The sequence below is a fragment of the Salvelinus sp. IW2-2015 genome, linkage group LG31, assembly GCF_002910315.2.
Source record: "Salvelinus sp. IW2-2015 linkage group LG31, ASM291031v2, whole genome shotgun sequence".
NCBI lineage: Eukaryota > Metazoa > Chordata > Actinopteri > Salmoniformes > Salmonidae > Salvelinus > Salvelinus sp. IW2-2015.
In genome coordinates this window covers 11,334,654-11,342,429 of record NC_036870.1, presented here as the reverse complement: position 1 = coordinate 11,342,429, position 7,776 = coordinate 11,334,654, and the positions used below count along the sequence as shown (strand labels likewise).

Genomic DNA, 7,776 nt, shown 5'->3' with positions numbered 1-7,776 from the left:
CTATGCTTACTTACATTATCTTACTTTACCTAACCCTATCTAACCTTACCTTACCCTACTTAACCTTACCTTACCTTACCTAAACCTACCTAACCTTACCCTACCTTACCATATCTTACTTTACCTTATCTTACTTTACCTAACCCTATCTAACCTTACCTTACCCTACTTAGCCTATCTTACCTTACCTTACCCTATCTTACTTTACCTAATCTTACCCTATCTACTTTACCTAACCCTATCTAACCTTACCTTACCCTACTTAACCTTACCTTACCTAAACCTACCTAACCTTACCCTACCTTACCCTATCTTACTTTACCTAACCCTATCTTACCTAACCTTACCCTACCTTACCTAACCTTACCCTACCTAACCTTACCCTTACCCTACCTTACCTTACCTAACCCTACCTTACCTAACCTTACCCTACCTTACCCTACCTTACCTAACCTTACCCTACCTTACCTAACCTTACCCTACCTAACCTAACCCTATCTTACAAGGTAGGGTAAGGTTAGATAAAGTAAGATAGGGTAAGGTTAGGTAAAGTAAGATAGGGTAAGGTTAGGTAAAGTAAGATAGGGTAAGGTTAGTTAAAGTAAGATAGGGTAGGGTTAGGTAATGTAAAGTTAGGTAAGGTAAGGTTCTCTACCTGCTCCAGCTCCTCCTCTGCGTATCTCAGTCTGCTCAGTTGACTGACGGCTCCAGCTCTGAGKCGATGGAGTCTGTGCGCCTCCTCCTGGGCTCCCATGATCTCATCCCTCATCTTCTCCTCCAGGTTCTGTTTCTCCTCCGCCACGTTACGCTTCTCCTCCTGGGCCTGCTCCAGCCTGGTATCAGGACGGGGACACGCATCAGCAACAAACACACACATGGGTTAGCAGCAAAGACACACACACACACGGGTTAGCAGCAAAGACACACACACGTAATTAGGACAAACACATACATTATCAGGAAACATTTAAACATACACACAAACAAACGCATTAGCAGGAAACACACATAACAGTACTCCTCAACCCAATACACACACAGTCATAGACACTCACTGCTCCTGTAGTTCTCTGAGGCTGAGCTCAGCACTCTGCAGACTCTCCAGGTCCTTCATCATCTTGGAGATGTGGACTTTAGAAGCTTTGTTCTGGACCTGGGAGAACCAGCAGCCTCCTATACCCATCATCACAGAAACTAGCAGCAACAAGTCCTTCATGTAGTTATGGGGTGGGCCTGGAGGAGGAGGAGGAGGAGAAGAGAGAGGAGGAGAGAGGAGGAGGAGAGAGAAGGAGAGAGGAGGAGAGGAGAGAGAAGGAGGATGAGAGGAGGAGGAAAAGAGAAGGAGAGAGAAGGAGGAGGAGAGAGAAGGCAGGATGAGGAGGAGGAGAGAAGAAGAGAGAGAGGAGGGAGGGAGAGAAGGAGGAGAGAGAGGAGGAGAGGAGAGAAGAGAAGGAGATGAGAGGAGGAGGAAGAGAGAAGGAAGATGAGAGAGGAGGAGAGTGGAGAGGAGGAGAGAGGGAGGAGGAGAGAGGAAGAGGAGAGAGAGAGAAGAGGAGAGAAAGAGAAGGAAGAGTGGAGAAAGAGGAGAGAGGGAGGAGAGAAGAGAGGAAGAGGAGAGAGGGAAGAGGAAGAGGAGGAGATGAAGAGGAGGAGAGAGGAAGAGGAGAGAGAAGTAGGAGAGAGAAAGTAGGAGAGAGGAGGAGGAGAGAGAAGGAGGAGAGGGAGGAAAGAGAGAAGAGGAAGGAGGATGAGAGGATAATGATGATGACAGTCATGATAAAGAGGAGGAGAAAGATGATTTCATTTGTTTAGAGCTTTTCAATATAATCAGTGGACATGAGCACATGCACAAAAGAGAAGTGAGTGTTGTGGTGTGTGTTGGTGTGTGATGTGTGTGTGTGTGTGGTGTGTGTGTGTGTGTGTGTGTGTGTTGTGTGTGTGTGTACTGTCTACACACGTATAGGAGCGCACCAAACAGCACCACATCCAGAGCCTTGATGTTGAGTTTCTGTTTGTCTCTCTGGTCCAGGATCTTCAGCTGGCCGCTCAGGAACGACGGCTCATTGGCTGCTATCCTGCACACATCACAATGACACCAGCTCTGATTAGACGAGAATACTAAAGTGTTCTGATTGGCTCTTTCTACATCTGATTGGACTGTGTTTCTCTTTCTGTTATGTTATTATTAAGCGTTTTAATTAGACAAATTGAGCTGCTTCGGATTTGTTTGTAATTGTATAGTAACGACTCAAAATATACCATCTGGACATTGTAACTGGGGTGTTTACCTGATTGGCCAGTAAGTTTCAGTAAGAAGCTTTCTGATTGGCTGTGCCCACCAGGAAGTACCTCTCTGAGGTTTCTGATTGGCCGTTCTCACCTGGGGATGTGTGTTGCCGTTGACTCTGAAGTCTTTAAATTGTTCCGTATTGAGGCAGCTCTACAAACTCCCTGAGCCACCCTCAACACCTCATCCTGAGTCCAGTTATGGACTGACAGAAGAGAGGAGGAGGGAGGAGAGAGGAGAGAGGAGTAGGAAGGAGAGAGAGAGGGGGAGGTCAGATGGGGATAGAGAGAGGAGGAGGGGAGAGAGGGAGAGAGAGAGGGGGAGGTCAGATGGGGATAGAGAGAGGGGGAGGAAGGGAGAGGTCAGATGGGGGATAGAAGAGAGAGGAGGGAAGGAGAGAGGGGTAGGAAGGGAGAGAGAGGGGGAGGTCAGATGGGGATAGAGAGAGAGGAGGGTAGGAAAGGAAGAGAGGGGGTAGGGAAGGGAGAGAGAGGGAGAAGGAGGAAGGGAGAGAAGGGGGAGGGAAAGGGGGAGAGGGTTAGTAAGGGAGAGAGAGGGGGAGTAGGAAGGAGAGATAGGGGTAGGAAAGGAGAAAGGGGGAAGGAAGGGAGAGAGAGGGAGGTCAGATGGGGATAGAGAGAGGGGGAGGGGAAAGGAGAGAGAGCACGAGGGAGAGAGGTGGGAGGGTTTGGTAATGAAGAAACGGTGAATGTAATAACATATTGCATAATCACACACACAACGTACCTTCTGAGAACTTCCAGCCCCTCCATAGTTCCTCTATGGTGATGTGTTGGTCCTCTCTGTGAAGATGGCTGTGTTTGTTGGTCTGCTGCTGCTTCATGTCCTCCATGATGAACTACACACACACACACACACACACACACACACACGCAGGATTATGAAAAGTTTGCAGCTTAATGTCAAAAGGTAAACGTCTAACACACACACTTAACCAACCACACACACACTTAACCACACACACACACGCACACTTAACCACACACACACACACAACCACGCATGTCTAATAAACAGTTCACACATCCTTAACCTTTCTAAGTTTCCACATTAGTTTGATGACTGTCAACTGTACCAATGATAAGGACCAAGACATTTTAGTTTAGAGATAAAATAGACTGTGTGTGTGTGTGTGTGTGTGTGTGTGTGTGTGTGTGCGTGTGTTCCACCATCTTGGAATCTATCCTTGGCTGTAATTCGATTCTTCATGTGATGGGAACAGGAATGTCAGCCACCCTCCCCTGCCGTCTCCACGGTAACAGCAACCCAATCCCATGGATCATCTAGCTCTGGACGACATTCTGATGAGTTCTGGAGTTCTGGGACAAACAGTCCAACATTCTACACTTCTAATCTGGACTCACTTCTTCTAAAAGGGGCTCTAGTGTCTGTGGCTTAAACAAACTAACAGGACAGGAATCATGAGACAGACAGACTGGTCAACGAGGATATACACACACAGCATGTAACTGAATAAAGACRCCTACCATCTGTTGRCCAATCWAAAKACACCTGAATCCCTCCTCCGTGGTTACGTACCTCCACGCTCTCCTCCACCTCTATCCCTCCATCCTGGTCGTCATCCATCTCTCTGTGGATGTTCCTCAGAGCCTCCAGACTGTATCGGTCTGCCTCGTTCATACAGGGAGGTGACACCACCAGGCATGGGTCTATAGAGATGGTCAATCAATACATTTATCAATATGTTAGGTAGCCCTGTCCTGCAGTCAATGACCAAAAGCGCCCTCTAGTGGCCCCATGGTGGAATGATATTCATGTTTTTCAGAATTAGTTTAAAAACAAAATTAACTGACAAAAATCTGGTGTTTCTATGTCAAACAGTTTTGTTATAGTTCGGTCTTCTGTGATGTATATAAAGTGTAATATTGGGATGAAAACACTAAATGTAATACATTTCAACTGTATATCTGACATGGTACAGCCTTKTGTTTAAGCCCATAACCATGTGTGTGAGGTGTATACTTTTGTTTCAAAGTAGATTTGTTTTAGACTACCAAGAATCACTCTGTGTGACCCTGATTTAACTCACTGCAGTACAAGATTTATCAATACACACTAAAGGACCAAAAGTATGTGGACATCTGCTCGTCGAACATCTCATTCCAAAATCATGGACATTAATATGGAGTTGGTCCCCCCGTTGCTGCTATAACAGTTTCCACTAGATGTTGGAATATTGCTGCGGGGACTTGCTTCCATTCAGCCACAACAGCATTAGTGAGGTCGGACACTGATGTTGGGCGATTAGGCCTGGCTAATCGGCCAGGGTCGTTATAAACCCAGGGTCGTTACACTATGTTTGGCTACAAGCAGCTGCTAGACCACTGTAAGAGCAAGAGTACCATGCCACTCCACACTTGTGCCCATCTCCAATGCCCAATGTCCTGCAACTCCATGTGTCCCAGTGACCATAGGAATGATAGGACAAGTCACCGAAGAGGTGTTGATAAAACGGTACATTTCCACCATGCCAGTTGGTTTGTCAACATTGATGACTCCTCCTAACACSGAGCTCAGATAACCGCTGAGTGCGCAAAACACATGCATAACAGTTAACGGTTGTCACTTCCTGTCTCCGCGCGAGATCCCGCTTCAGGACACATGCGGAAATAAAGTAACGGCGTAGTTTGAAGACGAGTGATAAGCAGTAAAATGAGGACACTCATGGCAGAGAACTATATATGCGGTTAGCGTGATATGGGCTGGCATAGCGGCGTATGCTGGTAGCGTATATATGGGCTGGCAATAGCGGTTAGCGTGATATGGGCGCTGACATAGCGGTTTTAGCGTGATATGGGCTGGCATATGGCGGTTAAGCGAGTTGGAAAACCATCTACAGCATCTGACTTTTGATTGTGGAAGATGCACCTCCCCCTGACTGTCGAAGATGCCACCTCCCCCTGACTGTCGAAGATTGCACCTCCCCCCTGACTGTAGATGCACCTCCCCTGACTGTCGAAGATGCACCTCTCCCTGACTGTCGAAGATGCACCTCTCCCTGACTGTCGAAGCTGCTCTCCCCTGACTGTCGAAGATGCACCTCTCCCTGACTGTCGAAGTGCACTCTCCCGACTGTCGAAGATGCACCTCCCCTGACTGTCGAAGATGCACCTCCCCTGACTGTCGAAGATGCACCTCCCCCTGACTGTCGAAGATGCCCTCCCCTGACTGTCGAAGTGCACCTCTCCCTGACTGTCGAAGATGCACCTCCCCTGACTGTCGAAGATGCACCTCCCCTGACTGTCGAGATGCACCTCCCCCTGACTGCTATCGTTGACTTTCCATCTGAAATCCTCTGCTTTTGTAAGTCAACCTCAAAGACGCTCAAGGCTTTCATATACTGTACAATGGTCATGCACATGTTTGTGATGTTTACTGTGATGTCTTAACACCCTACATATATGTTATAATCACCCACTCTGCTTCCTGATAGTCTCAAACACACACTTGTGACAATGTTAACACACAGTAATGTTTCCCTCCACACTCTTTGTAGCCCGCTGACTCCCAGGGATGGACAACTGTCACCTGCACATGCTCTCAGGGTGAAGGCTCAGCTCCAAAGCCGGCCCCTTTTTTTATTTTTAGGCTCTCGGGGGTTGCCGGGACGAAAGACGACACCTGTTTCTCTAACCAGAGAGAGAGACGTCTCCTCCGCTTGCTCTGTTCATCAGTGGGTTTGTCTCCACGTCAGTGCGCGCACCGCATTTCTAACTGCGTCAAATATCCTACTGTGTTTGATATAGATGTCATCAGAGAAGGCCTTTTAACAGGTGTCTGAACACTGGTTAATCCATCCACATGACCCCCAGGTCTGGGGAAACATGCGTAAACAGTCGGGAATTAGCCTTGACGCACAAGCACGCATTCACAAACGGATCCAACGGACACGCAGTCAAGGGTTGACCGGAAAAATTGTGTTCCGGAGTATTTGTGCAACTGCTGGGACTTGGGAAGGACAACTAGCCTTAGTGTCATCTAATCTCTCTGTATGTTGTGGACAGTTTCGCACAAGATCGTCACGACAAGAGAGAGAAAATATATATGCATGGAAAATCTGCAGAGAGTTGACATCTCTATAAAGAGGTATTGTATATGACTGCAGTATTTGACAGGATATTGAAATTTTGTGATCAAAGAACTTTCAGTGCGCTTTGGAACTGTATTTTAGAACTTTGGAACTGGATTTAGAACTTTGGAACTGGATTTAGAACTTTGGAACTGATTTAGAACTTTGGAACTGGATTTGGAATTTTGGAACTGGATTTAGAACTTTGGAGCGCTCGATTTTTGATTTCCATAATCCGATCAAATTCAACCCGTGGAATTATTTTGTGGAGAGAGAGCTTCGGTCTCACTCAGATTTCCTTGCTGTCGAAGTTTCTATTGGATTGTTCTTATCGGATATAATAATCGTGGATTCAAAACCATTCTGTTTGTAACCCATGATGAGGATTAAAATCATTATTTAACTTTAACACCCCATTGGCCGAGGTTATTTAGCGCCAATTCCATGTTCTTTTTTTGGATAAAAACTTGTTGGCTGCCGTTGGAATTCTAACCCTTTCTGGAGTTTTAATGTAACGGTTGAGTTGTTGTATAATGTTTCGAATATTTCACCATATCCCAACACCCCCACAACCCGAATCCAATCATTAGCGTCACATCTCCTCTGAATAACGGTTCCGTTAAATAGCTCAATCTGATCGCCTAACACTTCGCACGGTGGTGCATGTGAGTGTTGACGTCGTTAACCAACCGGTTTTGTGTAGCCGACATCTGTTTTGTGGTCTTCTCCCGGTTCTCTCGCTCCCACGGGGTGAGAGTTTCTCTTAACCCCCATGATGTTGCTCCTTTCCCCGGTTCTCCTCCTCCTGTTCCGGCGGGGTCTTATTCGAGCTTCGCAGGGCATCATCCAGGACAGCGGCTACTATCACCACAATGACCCGGCACTCGGACTCACCTTTGCCGGCCAAAGAACGGTGTTCGACTCGACAGGTAAAAATGATCCCGAATGACTGACGGTGACAGACAATAAGCGTGGATAGCCGTAGCCTAAAATTGCGTCTCACGCCCTCATTACCTTGAAGTGAACCCTGCTCCAAAATGGATCTAGCAACGATTGGATAGGTGAATAGGATCTGGTCACATATGTAGTTGAAACACAACCACTTCCGCCCGTCTGCTGCACTTCAGCTGATGTAAGAAGGGCTTTAGAAATACATTTGATTTGATTATGCATACATTTGATTGAGTCAGATCAGTGCAGATCTGGGTCAAATAGCATCAACACTTCTAATCATTGAGCTGTGCGGTTTGCCCGGTGTAATGGAACCTGTGGAATATCCCCAAAAGTAAATCCAGGCCCAACTAAACTAGCTAAATTATTTGGCCCAGGTCTGCAGATCTTTGATTATCAAGAAAGTTATTCCAACCACAGGGCAATG

The 7,776-nt window shown here is 46.7% G+C and overlaps 1 pseudogene; it reads right to left on the bottom strand.

Moving 5' to 3' along the window:
- Nucleotides 1-7,776, bottom strand: part of LOC111955490 (stromal interaction molecule 2-like) — a 34,538-nt pseudogene that overhangs the window by 15,494 nt on the left and 11,268 nt on the right.